The sequence below is a fragment of the Lissotriton helveticus genome, chromosome 1_1 (assembly GCF_964261635.1).
Source record: "Lissotriton helveticus chromosome 1_1, aLisHel1.1, whole genome shotgun sequence".
In the NCBI taxonomy this organism is placed as follows: Eukaryota; Metazoa; Chordata; class Amphibia; order Caudata; family Salamandridae; genus Lissotriton; species Lissotriton helveticus.
Genome location: NC_136057.1, coordinates 112,950,572 through 112,966,739, shown reverse-complemented (window position 1 = coordinate 112,966,739; position 16,168 = coordinate 112,950,572). Strand labels below are relative to the sequence as shown.

The window sequence follows — 16,168 nt, the reverse complement described above, 5'->3', positions numbered from 1 at the left end:
TCCGCCTGAGTTGTGCCGTGTACGGTTCGAGTTTGCAAAAGGCACAATTGTGGGTTCCGATGTTGAGAAAGCAGTTGCGACATTATTATCGTTTAGGAGTGAGGAAGGTATTTCTCGGTCATTATTTGAGCCTGATTCCTCTGATAAGAAGAGGGTGAGACAATATCCCATGAGAGAAGTTCCCCCAGTTTGGAGAGAAGGGGACCCAAATGCTAATCCAGGCATTCCGCCACACTTTCAGCATGTTTGGGTGCATGTTCCATGGAAGCGCGCTGAAGTATTAGCTCTTAAGCAGACATTACCTGACCCCCGTAAAAACCCTGCAGGGTATTATAAAGAATTATCACAGACTGCAGGCTCATGCATTATGAATCTATCTGATATAGACATGTTGTTTGGAAATGTTGTTCCACAGCCTTTATGGGGAAAGATTCGCCACGCGGATCATGATCGGGAGTTAGGTGATACATGGGTTAATATTGCTGCTGCTGATGGCAGACAAGTTGGTGGTGCTAAACCCGAGCCCTTGGTAGAAGAACTCCCTGGTAGGATCATTACTTACATGAAGACTTTAATGCCTGCGATGCGTGTGAATTGGGACAAATTGTCTGCATGTAAGCAGAAGAAAGATGAAACTGTGTCTGATTTCTTCACTAGGTTCGAAGAGACGTTTATCGACCACAGTGGTCAAGACATGAGTACAGAAGGTGGTCAACGGTTGTTCGTTGACAAATTTGTGCACAATTTGCTTCCCGAGTTGTGTAAGAAACTGAAAGATTCAGAGAGTTCTTGGGCCGTTTCCTCTTCAGCACAGATATTTGCTACTGCACAGTACTACGAAAATAGGGATAAAGATGAGAAAGATAGAGCAGACAAGAAAACTAAAGAATTAAAGACGAAGGTTCTTTTACAACAAGCGTATCCACCACGAGGTGGTCAGAGTAACTATCAGCAACCTCAACAGTTTCAGAGAAACTCGCAAAGGGTCGAGTTTTCTCAATCACGTGTTCCTGTAGGCCCCAGTCAGTGTTCATATTGTAAGGAAGAGGGTCATTTCAAATATAGTTGCCCTATTTTATTACAACATATGAATGGTGCTTCTGGTGAAAGAGGTCGAGGTGTTCAACAAGCTCCTAGAGGTAGAGGGCGTGGAAATTTCCCCCAGAACGCGCGTTCCCTTTCGCCTCAAAATTCAATGAATAGTTTTGACCAGCAGAATAACGCGTCTGGTAGGACAGCTCAGTACTATGCTGATGACTACTATGCAGAAGATGAGAATATGGAAGGTAATGATTGCTAGGACAGCCATAGACAAAGAGAGGGAGTTGTTTCAGTTTCAGTAGATCAGAGTGGACCTTATGTTGAGGTGATTACATCAGGTGTGTCAGAGCCTTTTCTGTTGGATACTGGTGCTACAAAGAGTTCTATAATGCACTCTAAACTCCCTGGCGCACCTTTGTCTGGCGAAATGAGTGTTTCAGTAGGTTTTTCTGGCGCCCCGGTTAGGAACCCGATTTCTAGTCCTATGTCCCTTTCTGTTGGACCTTGTGAATTGGAAGCACCCCTTATTTTGACAACAGGTTGTGATGAGAACTTGTTGGGATTGGATCTGTTGAAAAGATTGTATGCAACATTGTATTGTTCTCCTTCGGGAGTACAACTTACACTGGGTAAGAAAGTGGTCTCTCCGATGTATTTGTCAAAGGATAAACTTCCCACCGAATTGTCGTTTCTTCCCGAAATTCTTTGGGCTACTGGTCCTAATGATGTGGGTCTTTTGGAATACCGCCATATGTTGTGACATTGAAAGCCAATGTTAGAATGCCGCGCATTCCCCAATACAAGATCTCTAGCGAAGGTGAAACGGCGTTGTTAGCGATCATTTATGATCTGATTGAAAAAGATGTAATTGAAGAGACAAGAGGCAACGTTTGTAATAGTCCTGTTTTGCCTGTTCTGAAGCGTACTGACCCTTCCCAGCCACCTGTGTACAGATTTGTGATTGATCTTAGAGAGGTCAATAAAATAGTTGTGCCACAGTTTCCAGTTGTTCCTGATATTACTGCCCTATTGACTATGATTCCAGCTTCAGCCACTTGGTTTTCGGTGATTGACTTGAAGAATGCTTTCGTCAGCATCCCGATTGGCGAGGAGAGCAGGGATATTTTTGGCTTCAGTTTAGGAGGCCGAAGCTTCCGCTTCAAACGCGCTCCTCAAGGCTACTGTGAAAATCCATCGATATATAGTCAGGCTTTAAAAACACAGCTTGATACGATTGTTTTACCTGATGGCGCTACCCTTATTCAGTACGTCGATGATTTGCTAGTTGCTGCAGATACGGAGGAGATTTTTAAGGAAGCCACCTTGTCGTTGTTGCGTCATTTGTCTGATTTACATCACAAAGTGTCTCTTTCAAAACTGCAATATTGTCGACAAGAAGTGACCTACTTAGGTCATCTTTTATCGAAGGAGGGAAGGAAACTGACCCCAGAAAGAATTCAGGCAAATGCAAAATTGAGTGTGCCAAGGACACAGAGAGAAGTATGTGCTTTCTTGGGCATTACATCATATTGCAGACAATGGATACCGAATTTTTCTTTGTTGGCCAAACCTTTGGTGGCATTAACTTGTAAAGATACACCGAATCCCATTCCGTGGTCTGAAGAGTGTCAGAAAAGTTTTTCCGAATTGCGTGATGCATTGTGTTCGGCTCCTGTGTTGGGTACCCCTGACTACAGTTAGCCCTTTACACTATATGTCCATGAGAAAGAAGGATGTGCATTATCAGTGCTGACACAGTCTTTCGGAGACAAGCAGCGTCCATGCGCGTATTTTTCGTCGACTTTGGACCCGGTAGCTAAAGCGTTGCCGAGTTGTTTGAGTGCCACGGCACCAGCAGCTGTTTCTATTCGACAGTCTGCTGGTTTAGTGATGAATAATATGTTGATTGTGATGGTTCCACATGCAGTGGACAGTTTGTTAAACAGGACCAAGACACAGCACTTAACTAGTGCTCGATTGTCAGGTTACGAATTGACACTGTTAGCGAGTCATGTGCACATAAAGAGGTGCAATACGTTGAATGCAGCCACGTTATTGCCGATTTCAGTAGAGACAGATGATGTTGAACAGCATGATTGTTTTCTCAGGACAGAAGAAGAAACGGAAGGGAGAATAGACCTAAAAGACACTCCTCTTGTGAAGTGTGATGGTACCTTATGGGTGGATGGTTCATGCTTCAAGCTTCCGAATGGCGATACGACTGCGGCATATGCTGTCACGACTTTGCATACGATTGTTGAAACTGCACGTATTCCACATAATTCAGCTCAAGCAGCGGAGTTGATTGCACTTACGAGAGCATGTGTGTTGTCAAAAGGAATGAAAGTGACCATATACACTGACAGCCAGTATGCATTTGGTGTGGCTCATAGTTTTGGACGATTGTGGAAAGAGCGTGGGTTTCTGACATCGCATGGAGCTAAGATACAGCATGGTCAGTTGGTGAATGAGCTTCTTGAGTCGCTGACTTTGCCATTACAAGTTGCGATTGTGAAATGCAGTGCACACAAGAAGGTTACTGATGATGCTGGTCGTGGAAATGCATTTGCTGACGAAGTCGCAAAAGAAACAGCAAAAGATGTGATGAATCGAATGTATGTTGCAGGCCCTGCAAGATGGATTGGTGACGTTGGAATGTGTGAAGATACGATTGAGAGTGTGAAGTCTATTCAAGCTGAAACTACAGAGAAAGAGTTGAGCGTGTGGAGAGAGAGTACGGGTAAATTGGATGCAAATGGTTGTTGGGTTGAATTGTCAGAGCATCAGCGATGGTTGTTACCCGATGCGTATGTGCTTGCAGTGGTTACAATGGCCCATGGAATGGCTCATATCAGTGTGAAAGGGATTTGTAAGTTGTTAGCTCCAGTATGGCAAAATGCTGGAATTCCTAACTGTGCAGAGAATGTTGTCAAGAATAATAATAATAATAATAATAATCCACATTTGTAAAGCGCACAATCACCCGTAAGGGTCTCTAGGCACTGGGGGCCGTCGGGAAGATTAAGCAAGCTATTGCCCAGAGTCACATGGTGCTGGGCTAACCTGCCGCCGGAGCCGGGGATCGAACCGTGATCCCCAGATTCCAGCGCCAGTCGCCCTGGCCGCGGCACCACACCTCTCCCTCATTGCATGGTGTGTCTGAAATACAATCCTGGTAGGGGAACCCCAACTCCAGCTGGTCATTTTGCGACTCCAACGTATCCGTTCGAGGTTTTGCAGCTAGATTTCATCCACATGGAAAGGTGCAACAATTTGAAATACGTACTCGTTGTTGTTTGTGCCTTTTCAAGATGGGTAGAAGCATATCCCCTGAAAGACAACACTGCCTTATCCACAGCTAAAGCCCTTGTTAAAGAATTTTTCCCTAGGTTTGGAATGCCGAGAATGGTCTGGAGTGATAATGGGAGTGAATTTGTGGGTCGAGTGATGAAGAAAGTATGTGAAGGGCTAGGTATCCAACAAAAATTCCACGCTGCAAATCACCCCCAATCAGCTGGACTAGTAGAGTGCTATAATGGCACGCTAAAACTTAAATTGGCCAAGATTCAAGCGAGCTCTGGTCTTAAATGGCCTGACGCTCTGCCTTTAGCACTGCTATCAACAAGAATGACTGTGCATTCGCGAGTGGGACTTAGTCCCTATGAAATTGTGTTCGGCCGCCCGGCCAACATATGGGGAGTGCCAAGGCCGACAAAATTCAGTGAAATTGAACACCCTGTACTGCTTGATTATTTGTATGAATTGACGGCTAAATTGCGTGTTTTACACCAACACGTTCACGATACCCTGCCTCAGGTCTCTGAAGCTCCAGGACATCCTATCGATGCTGGATCATGGGTGCTGGTCAAGAATTTCCAGCGAACAAAGAATGACCAGCCCCGTTGGACCGGCCCCCACCTCGTCCTTCTCTCAACAAGATCAGCCGTTTGAGTGAAAGGAAAGAAGCACTGGATCCACGGTGTACATTGCAAGAGGGTCCCTTTGCCTCTGCCGTACGACCGGTGGGTCCAGGAGGGTATCGCCGACTCCGAGACTGAGACTGTGCCTCGTTTTCTGCCTTTTAGCGATGCACGTGTAAAAGGAACAATTTCTGAACGGGAAAGTGACAATCTTTTGCAAGAAGCTGTGCCACCGTCAATTCGATTGGACACTACAGAGCCTGAACTCTTGTTCCAGAACCAGACAATACCTGAAAAATGCCGTTATAATTTGAGGCTGAGAACTATGGACAAATAAAGAGAATTCTTTTTCTTTGCTATTTTTGAAAGTGCAGTTCTCTCATCTGAGAAACTTTCTTATTTTTGTTTTTCGAACCGCCATCCGGGTTCAGCTGTAGGGTCGTGGTTGCCCAAGTCTTTGGAGTACAGCTGAAGACGTTAGGTCGACAGTTCTGGTTGGTCTAAGGGAGTTGCCCTGGACTGACAGAAGCATTCCCTAGCATAGAACACCCTACCACCGCGAGCAGCAATTAGAGAGGATGGAGTTTTTTGAGATGGAGAGACCTGCCAAACAGATGAATTTTAAAGCCAAAATGTGTATAATGATGACAAAGAAACGTTTTTTGATATTATGTATTTTCATGTTGCTTAGTGTAATGATGTTTTTAATAGGATATGTTTTATTCTCTTTTCAAGTGACATTTGCACCCACTACACAGCCCATACCTCCTTCTACTGTTTCCTCGCATTCTTTTCACCCTCTGCCTGAACACGAGTCCGCTAGAAGATTAGAATCTGTCAATAAATTATTCGTTCACATTCTGCACCAACATCAATTAGTAGTGAACACAACTAACTGTTGGGTGTGTGGTCTTATGCCTCATACTACTGATAAAGGTATCCATTATCTGGTCCTGCCTTTCAGTCATAATGGTTCTGTATGGGCATACAGAACGATGTTCATCTACGCACATGAAGTCAACCCCCTACGTTCTGTGAAAGATAATCCTAAGAATAGTGCTCTAGTTAAGGGTATAGTAGATATGATTAGGGAAGCTATTTCCTATGAAACTATCCCGAGAGATGAGACACTAGCATATATTGGATGGAACGTGACCGGATATGGAGTTACTCTGAGTGAGAAACAGCGAGCAAAGAGATCCTCCCCGATTCGGATTGTACCCCATCAGGGTCACCTATGTCTGCAAGGTAATGGCAAGAATCCCAGAGCTCAGTTAGGGAAAAGTATCTGCACTGAAACATATGTTTTTACGTCTCAGACTTCCCCTTCGTTCCTAGCAGCTAAGGGCACCTATTTCATCTGCCATGATAGAGCCTATACATGGTTGCCCCCTGACTTCTTGGGCACATGTTTTGCTTCGTTCCTGTTGCCTCCCACCTACACGGCCACGGCAGATTACCATAAAACAAGGATAGTTAGAGGTGTCATCAGTAAAGAAGACACTGCAGGACAAGAATTTTGAGATTTCGTGAAGGGGTTTCTGCCGTTTTGGGGACCTATGGTTAACAGCAGGAACATAAGGCAATTGACAAGGGTGGTTGAATTTACTTTAGTTGAAACCGCCGGTGCCCTTAGTAATTTGACTGCTGAGCTCCAGTCGGATCGCCTTATGACTATTCAGAACAGGGTCGCATTAGACGTCATACTTGCAGACCGAGGTGGGGTATGTAAAGTGATCCAATCAAGTTGCTGTGTTTTCATTCCAGATAACGCTCCGACAGTGTACCAGGCCATTTCCAAACTGTATAAGATCTCTGAATCTATTCACGTGGATAAAGGAGATTGGTCATTGATGGGGTGGTTCTGGGAACTGATATCCGCCTGGGGATGGAAGATTCTGATAGTCATTGGGATGATCTTAGCCATTCTTTTCCTGTTCTGTCTGTGCGTACAGTGTGCTCCTGCAATATATGGCCTCTGTGCTACATCGTGTGTAAGGAAACCTGTATCAAGGGACGAGCTAAGTAATAGGATGATGCTACAGCAACATCTCAATGACTTTATGAATATAGACCTGGACTCAGATTAGCGTGAGTATAGGTTATTGCCTATGTAAGGGCAAAAGGAGGGTCTGTGGTACTGAAAATTCTGGACCCGTGTTATAAACATCGCCGTATCATGACGATTTTGGTATCAGCAGACCGAGAATGATTAGAATACTATGCACAAGCATTTTAGTCATATTCGAGTGACGAAAACACGCTGGAATCAGAGTTTCCGTCCTGAACCCTCGGTTTCCATTTTGTGAACGGCAGCCATTTTGTGATTGCCCTCACATAGGCCGATGACTAAGGCCAAAAACGAGTCTGAAGGACACGTACACCTTTGCTGACTCCTCTGTGACCTGGGCAAGCTGACTCCACTGCCTGAAGCCAAACCTGTCCGGCCAGTTCCTTTCCCAGTGGCCGATCGAGATTAGCATCAGGGCACAGCATGCCATAAACCTTTCATTGCACACAAGCCCTGCCTAATATTACACATACCTGTCTCTGTTTCTTACTTTATGACTTACTTTACGAGGAGGAGGTGCCCGTTTTTATTAGGGGTCCGCCGATATCTGATGGAAAATGTTGGGCCTTGCCGGATAATTTATTGTGGGCTGACAAAATGAAAATAAGCTTGTCATCATGATTCTGCTTTTTCTTTGTAGTGAAAATATGTGAATGGTCAACTGTAAAATAAGGAATGTTTGCCTAAAGCATAATATTTTGTATACAAAGGGAAGGCTGGCTTTGTAAGATTGAGCAGTCTCCTGAGAATATACACCGTGTTGTACTTCTAGGATACCTGTTACTGGCTGCAGCCAATAAATTCGATCTTTGACTTCACCTAGAAGACTCTGTGTTTCTGTAGTCTAAAACAGGAAGGACTCGAGGTCATAGGGTGTGTCCCTGGCACCGCTGGGTTCTGAAAAACCCAGTACTTCAGTCTTCACTTTAGGGATCAGGGGCAAGGCCCTTAAGCTCGTTAAATATTTCCTTTCAGATAGAGAGCAATTTGTTGAGCTCAATGGCTTCAAGTCGCCCTCTTTCTGTCGACCGTGTGCAGTTCCACAGGGCTCTGCCCTTAGTCCGACCCTTTTTACCTTAAACATAACCTCTTTGGCTAACCTTATAAAATCATTTGGCTTTGCAATGGTATCCTCTGCTGATGACACCCACATTGTGGGGTTTGTGGCCAGCAACCCTGTAGACACTGCAGCTCGCTTCCATGAGTGTATGCTACAAGTCGGTAGTTGGATGTCAAAAAACTGTCTAAAACTCAGCTCGGGTAAAATCAAGGTTCTGCTTTTTAGGCAGGAACACATTGTTCTGGTCCCCCACCTGTGGCCACAGGAGTTGGGGTGCTCCCTACCCCGATTACCAGAGTCAAAAATCTTGGTGTATACTTTGACAACAAACTCTTTTGAAGGACACGTACATTTTGTCACTTCCTCCCGTTTTTTCATACTCCAAATCCTCAGTAAAATCTTTACCTTTATCCCTTCTGACTTACGGAAATCTTGGATCTCTGCACTTATTCTTGCTAAAATAGATTATTATAGCAGATTTATTCACCAACATTCAGAAAAAAATCTAAAATAAAGTTCAGGTTGTCCAAAATGCAGCCACTCTGCTGCTTATGGCAATACCCAAAGGCCAATCAGTTTCTCATGTTCTTCCTTTAGTTCATTGGCTTCCTATAAACAAGCATTTACAATGCAATAGGTTTCGCAGCATTAAAGTTTGAGTTATTGGCATTGTGTTTGACAATGCGGTGCATAACATTTTTAGCAAACTTTGAATTGGTGAGCAGTGAGAGTGTGTGCAACAGTATGATGTTTTTGAAAGCAGTGTGGTAGAGAGTGCAGGAATTTGGATGACCTGAGCAATGTGGATGATGCACCTCATGCACGGGGCTGCCGCAGTTATTATTCACACAGCTCTGATGATGCACCTTAGGCACGGGCTCACAGTTGTTATTCACACAGCTCTGATGATGCACCTCACGCACGGGGCTGATGCAGTTATTTATTACATAGCTTTGATGATGCACCTCAGGCACGGGCTCACAGCGGTTATTATTCACACAGCTCTGATGATGCACCTTAGGCACGTGCTCACAGCTGTTATTATTCACACAGCTCTGATGATGCACCTCACGCACGGGGCTGACGCAGTTATCACACAGTTCTGATGCAGCTTAGGCACGGGCTCACAGCTGTTATTATTCACACAACTCTGATGATGCACCTTTGGCACGGGCTCACAGCTATTATTCACACATCTCTGATGATGCACCTCACGCACGGAGCTGACGCAGTTATTATTCACACAGCTATGATGATGCACCTTAGGCACGGGCTCACAGCTTTTATTATTCACACAGCTCTGATGATGCACCTCACGCACGAGGCTGACTCACTTATTATTTACACAGCTATGATGCACCTTAGGCACGGGCTCACAGCTGTTATTATTCACACAGCTCTGATGATGCACCTCACGGTCGGGGCTGACGCAGTTATTATTTACACAGCTCTGATGCACCTTAGGCACAGGCTCACAGCTGTTATTATTCACACAGCTCTGATGATGCACCTTAGGCACGGGCTCACAGCTGTTACGGGGCTTCCTTCTTTTTACTGGGGGCAACCTGGCTGGATAAATGCAGTGAAGTTTCTCAATGTAAAGACTTTGCTGCCTCAGCTGCATGTTTAAGTCTAAGCTCAGGACTAAGCTCGGGAGAGGATCCATGCAGTACAGGCCGGACCACGCTTCACTCTGACGGGCTCTCTTCCACCTGTTGCCCCGCAGCAGGAGCCCTCGGGAAGCATCACACGGGTCGTGAGGAGAGTTCAGCCCACAACGTACAAAGTGTTCAGCAGTCGGAAAAAGATGTCCACCTATCAGGCTGTTCTGGGGCCAAACCAGTAATAACGAGCAGCACCTTCGGGTAAAGTTCGCGCTATACAAATTCGCATTACATAAATAACAATAACAAAAAAACTATCGCTATTGTAAAAAAAAGGTAAAACCCATACCAGATATGCGACCCCAGGGCGAGAGAGCGGAATGAGCGGAAGCAGGAATAGACGTGCGCGTGCACTGTCGAAACCTGCCGTGGGGCGGGACTTCCGTTTGTGCTGGAAGCCCGCGCCCACAGAGTGCCCAGCCAGAGGAGCAGTGGTGACGCGGGGCTCCCATGCCAAAGGGAGAGCCCCGCGGTGGCGGCTGAAGTCCGGAGTGAGGTGAGTGGGGCTTAGTTGAAGTGGGGGGTGGCGGCGGGGGAGGGGGGTGTCTCTGTGCGCTGGTGTGTGTGTGTGCGGTCGTGTGTGTGTGTGCGCGCGCTCTTGTGTGTGTGCGGCGGGGGTGTGTGTGTCTCTGTGCGCTCGTGTGTATATGTGCGTGTATGTGCGCTAGTGTGTGTGCGTATGTGTATGTCTCTGCGTGTGTGCAAAGAAAATGAAAGCTGGCAACACTGTCGCTCGAACTGCACACTCCCAGAGCCATCTGGACAGCAGTAAAAACGAAACTTAAACAAAGTGAAAGCACTGTCTCTCTAAGCACGCATAGGAAGGGAACCATAAGCTGCTCAATGGAACGCGCGTTCGCGTGCGCGTGGCCTGCTCAATTCCGACTCTTTCACATGCGCGTGGCCAGAGGTGTCCCCTGGAAAGCATAGTCGCTAACAAAAGGTCTCTGGCGAGACCGCGCTTCGCGTGGTTAACAACGCCACGAGTCCTAAAAACCGCTCTCTGATATCTCCACAAAATTATAAATGCAATCCATAAGTGTCTTCTGAAAAGAGTTGAAAATAAATGTAGTCCTTAAAAATATGCTACTATTTACATGCACCGAAAACCAACAGAGGCGAGGTGGTGCCACTGACAAAGATACATCCCCAGTGTGTTTGCATAAAGGGGACCAATAGAGGCATGTTTTAACAAATACATATGGCAACTCTGTTCTGTTTTCTTTGACTAACTGCAGGTGGGATTCCTGAGTTGAACACTGCCCACTACATTCTCATCCACTGCTTACCTCAACCTTTTCTTTGCTTGTGGGGGGGGGGTGAGGTGCAGGTGGGTGGATGTTCTGTCCACACCTGACACACTTCTGAGGTGTGAAGAAGGCCTCCTGGACAATTTCCACTTAGTTGCCTTGTTTGTATGGTACGGTCAAGCCCAGAAAATATGACATTTTGCCTGCTACATGTTCATATCAATGCAACCAGAATAAGAATTTCAACATGCACAACACGTAATCAATTTAAATATTTCAGACTCTGTTAGTTTATCAAGTTGCACCAGCTTTGTAGAGAAATTAAAACACTAACTCCAGTTTGCCCTCAAAATTGAATGATGAACGTGCAATAAACGCTTCCTTCTTTTTTAAATACCAAATTGTATTAAATAATTTCATAAAAGGGTCATTAGAAATTATTTTCACAAATTATTACGAGTGTACCATACAAAAAGAAACAACAAAAACATCCACATGAGACAACAAAAATTAAATCTGATCCCTAGAATGTTATTTAAAAAAAGTATGCTCTATAAAGAAAAGAGGGAACATTGCGTTTGGTAGTTCAGTCGTCCAAATGTTCCCTCATCCCAAACAGCAACCAATGCCAGGACCTTACAGCCATATATCCGGACCCAATACACCCCACACTTACTGTAATTTACAGTCCCACCTTAAAAATATTCAGCAAAAGCATAAAACTCCACAACACAAACAATCTCGAACTGCACCTCAATTCGAGCACCTGCCCACAAGTATTCTAAGGCTGAAATTTGAATAGTAAATGTACCTTGGCCCTAAGATCTGCGATGAATGAATTTGACTGGATTTAACAAATACAGGTATTCAATTTTGTTGGGTGGTATGTGTAGCATCCTGCTACAATAAACACAGACACATGTAATTATCTAAACTGGAGCTTTATTCTGTACATCTTGTTCATCCCCTGTCCCTACTCTAACTGTCCTTGGTTCCTGTTCTCCGGCTCCTCCTGTTCCTGCTCCTCCCTCTGACTCCACCCCCCAACCACTAGACTGCATCCCACAATACTACATCTCCCCCTTTCTTAACAAACTGAGCTTAATGTCCTCAGTGTTCGTAGTTCTTCAATCCACCACACAGGTCGGCGGACAGCCTGTTCTTCAAGCCTCAGTAGTGTTGAATCCGCGGTGGGCTTGACTTTGGTCGATCTTCCTGTTGTCTTAGTCGGGGCATTCTTGATCACGTTGCGTGTGAACTGTCTGCTCTCACCTTCCGCAGTCAGCATGTCTCCTTCCAGTGGTGTAGCTACTGTTAGTTCAGATGCTCGATCTCTTTCATGAGTGAATAATGTTCTGGTCCTCTTCCGAGTACCCGCATCTGCTTTTACTTCCGTTTGTCTTGTCCGGTTGAGGGCAACACTGTCCTCCAATTCAGGGTCATGTATATCAGACAGTGTGGTGCTATCTGAGGAGACTGTCTTGGCTTGATTCGATGACTCATTCACAGCCTCGGGTTGTCTGGCCGACTCGTGAGCCGTCTGTGCATAGGCATGTTTCTCTCTCTTCTGATGGTCACTCTTTACTGACGCGTCCGGTTTTCCTTGCGGAGTGACTGGCTGGTCCCTTCCCGTCCGTTGACCAGGGTCCACTGTCTCTGTTTTCCCTCTGTAAGTCCTTTGAGTCAGCCTCGCGGACCCCTTCAGGGGTGACGGTGTCTGATCTGTGTCCAGATATACTTGTGACTGACCTGGCAGGTTGTCTTGTGGCATGACTGAGTGTTCAGAGTCCTTTGGTTCCATGGTGCGTTTGGGTGGTTGACGCCATGACTGTTGTCGGGACCATGACTCGGTCAACTCACGGGACTGAACAGACGAGCCCTCTGGGTCAGAGAAGTCTCTTGTCGACTTCCAGGATCGGACAGACGTGCTCTCTGAATCAGAGAAGTTTCTAGCTATAAACGTGCCTTCTAGGTCAGAGAAGTCTTTTGTCGACTTCCAGGATCGAACGGACGCGCTCTCTGAATCAGAGGAGTTTCTGGCCATACTCCTTTTGAAGCGTTCCTTTGAGGGTGTATCGGGTACTGGATGTCTGAAATAAGTGGGCCGTGACACATTGTTCGTTGACTCAGGGTTGTCTTTAAAACGATTCTCCGGGCGCCTTCGTCGACTTGTCTTTGGCATTGTTTCATCTGAGAAGTTGCTCAACAACCACGTGCTTGTTCTTTGTGTTTGCTCTTGAGATTTTCCATCTTGGCCTTTCTCACATGTCAACGACGTCTTCTCGGTTTCTTCTTTGTCCCCGGTGTCATTGATGCATTGGTCTCTTCCTGTTCGTTGTTGGGGAGGGTCAGTTCATCTTATGTGACTTATTTCTTCTTCCCACTTGTTTGGTGCTCGGATACCCATGATGTGGGTGTGATGTGTTCTTCTGCTGGATGATGTTCCTTCAGACTCATCTTCACAACTTGACGAAGAGTGTTCCTGCGCCGACTTCCAGTTTTGACCATTTTGAGCTCTCCTTCTATAGTTTGTCTTCCTTACTCTCTTGTTGTGTAAGTTGCCATCTTGTCCAGGGGTGCGACCTGTCCCACTTGACGCTCCCTCCTCGTCAGACTTTGAATGACATCTTGAGGGTGACGAACTCCTTGAGGTTGTCCTTTGACTGGTTGACTCGGAGTATTCCTTGTCACTGTGTCTCTCCCGTTGGTCAGACTTTGAATGACATCTTGAAGGTGAAGAACTCCTTGAGATTGTCCTTTGACTAATTGACTCAGAGTACTCCTTGTCACTGTGTCTCTCCCGTTGTCTTTTCATTGGTCTGCCTTCCCTCTCTCCTTTTTTTGTTTTGTCTGTTTTTCGAGTTTCGTATGTCCAGGCATCTTGATAATTTGCCCTCCGATTCGGGTCCTTTGCTCTGTCTCTTGCCTTGACGTGCATTCCAATTTCAGCCTTCCTGATGATTTCTTCTAGCGACCACTTTCCTCGCAAGATCTTGAGCCTTGTGTCGGGGTTTGCGCAGCCTTCAATTATCCGGAGTCGAACTGCGTCCTCGTTCGTAAAGGTGTTGAAGTGGCAGCCTTGTACCAGGTTTCGCAACCGAGTGATGAAGGTTGGCAATGGTTCACCTGGTTCCTGCCGAGCTGTGTTGAAAGTGATGCGCTCTTGATCCACTTCCGCTTGTGCGGAGAGACGGGCACATAGCTTTTCTTGGAGTCTTTTATAGATTTCCGTGTCTTCTTTGGAAAATGTTTCGATTGGGCATCGGCCCTCGGGACCCACCAAATGGAGGAGCAGCATTAGACATTTCCTTTCTCTTTGTTCACCATTGGCGTCTAGGAAGTCACCCAATGTCGCCAGCCATTTGTTCTGTTCAAGACACAGGCTCCAGGTATCATACTGCATTCCCGGGGGTGGTGCTCTGAAACAAGGGTTGCGTCGTTGTGCTACTTCTTCCTTCGCCATGAGAAGAGTATTCTGATTGATTGTATTCGGGCGGGTTGTTCACTCGGCTTCTCGTAGTTTTTAGTTAATCCTCTTTGGTCGAGGCCTTGGGTCTGGTCATCTGCTGGGGCGTTACTAATCCTTGCAACCACCACCGTATGCGCCAGTGACTAGAACTTGGATTTCCTGCGTTCCGAGATGTCCACTATCCAGCCGCACTGTGCCAGTCACAGGGCTCCTTCTCTTTTCGAATCGCGTGCTAGAGGCAGGTGGTTATTGACTCTTCCGCAGTGAGGCTAGTGCAAGTCCTTTAGTCACCTCCGTGTATGTTGTGCTTGTTTCTGGGACCGTCCTTCGCAGTCTCGCCTTCATCCGAACCTCGTGCGGTTCTGTCCAGCAGCTCCTCCCCTTTACGCTCTGCGGTGTGCGTTCACCATCACCTTTGTAGGTGCTCGTGCTGGTTCGCTGATTCTTGCCAATGTTTGTTTATTTGCTTTTTCAGTGCTTGTTGGTTTCTATTCGCCACTGCTTGTTTGTTGGTTCTTGACAGTGTTTGTTTCCTTCTATTGGCCAATGCTTGTTTATATGTTCTTATCAAGGCTTGGTTGTTCTTCGCCAACGCTTGTTTGGTCTTCCGGTGTCAATGCTTGTTTGCTCGCCAGTGCTTGTTTTATTTCTATCGCCAATGCTTGTTTGTTGCCAATGCTTGTTTCCTTCTGCTGCACTTCTATCGCCAATGCTTGTTTTATTTCTATCGCCAATGCTTGTTTTATTTCTATCGCCAATGCTTGTTTGTTACCAATGCTTGTTCACTTTGCTTAATGCCTGACTTCAAAATGGCCGCCTATTGACCACACAGGGTATGTCCTTAAAGCCTGCCTGACTCAAAGATGGCCGCCGTAGCTGTCTGCAGGCACTACTTTCTTTCACTGCATTCAGCCCTTTTTCTTCACCCAGGACTCACCGGCAGTCGTCTTCAGGAGTAGCACCCTCCAGATCTAGCTCCCTCTGGTCACCACTGCAGTCAGGTGAGGTTGGGGTGGGCTCCCGCCTCACTTTGCAGGGTCCTTCGGCGGCGGCGTGCCAAAACCCACGCATTCGGAGTGAGGTTTTTCCGACGCCGGGCTCCAGATTTACCGCGCTCAGCAGCGCTTGACAGTGGACCTTCGCAGGGGCAGTCCACACCAGGAGGCACTCTCTTTCGGCCACAGCAGTCCTCAGGTGAGCTTGGGGTGGGCTCCCAGCTCACTGTTACAGTTCCCGCTCTCACTTACGCCGACAGCATGCCAAACCTCACGCATCGGGCGTGAGGTTTTCCGATGTCGGGATTCTTCGAGCTCCGTTCTGAGCTCAGCTTACGTTGCGTTCGTTGGCGCCTGCCAGCGGATCCTCCAAGGGCACTTCCTTGTACCTTGGGTACCTCTTCTTCGCTGTGGGGTGCAGAGCAGAGTCGGGGTGGGCTCCCGACCTCTGTTTCACTTGGGACACGCCAAATTACACGCATCAAGCGCGGGTCCCGTTTTTGGCGCGATGAAGCGTTTCTTTCCTGCCGACGCTCTGGCGCTCGTTTTTCAGTCCCTTCAGACCTCTGGCAATCCCCTGGCTCTGGGGAGAGGGTCACTCACTGCCGGCCTTTCTTCTTTAGACGGCAGCACGGCTCCACACAGCAGCGTTCTTCCTCCTTAGACACTGCACAGGACAGGGTGCTCTTGATAGGGTT

At 46.7% G+C, this 16,168-nt stretch overlaps 2 protein-coding genes across 2 annotated transcripts in view; both read left to right on the top strand.

Annotated features, from left to right (window-relative positions):
* Positions 1-16,168, top strand: part of LOC144762767 (uncharacterized) — a 599,563-nt gene that overhangs the window by 401,666 nt on the left and 181,729 nt on the right. The gene's annotated exons all lie outside the window — the stretch shown is intronic.
* LOC144762958 (uncharacterized) overlaps positions 1-16,168 on the top strand; it is a 159,795-nt gene that overhangs the window by 142,430 nt on the left and 1,197 nt on the right. The window lies entirely within an intron of this gene.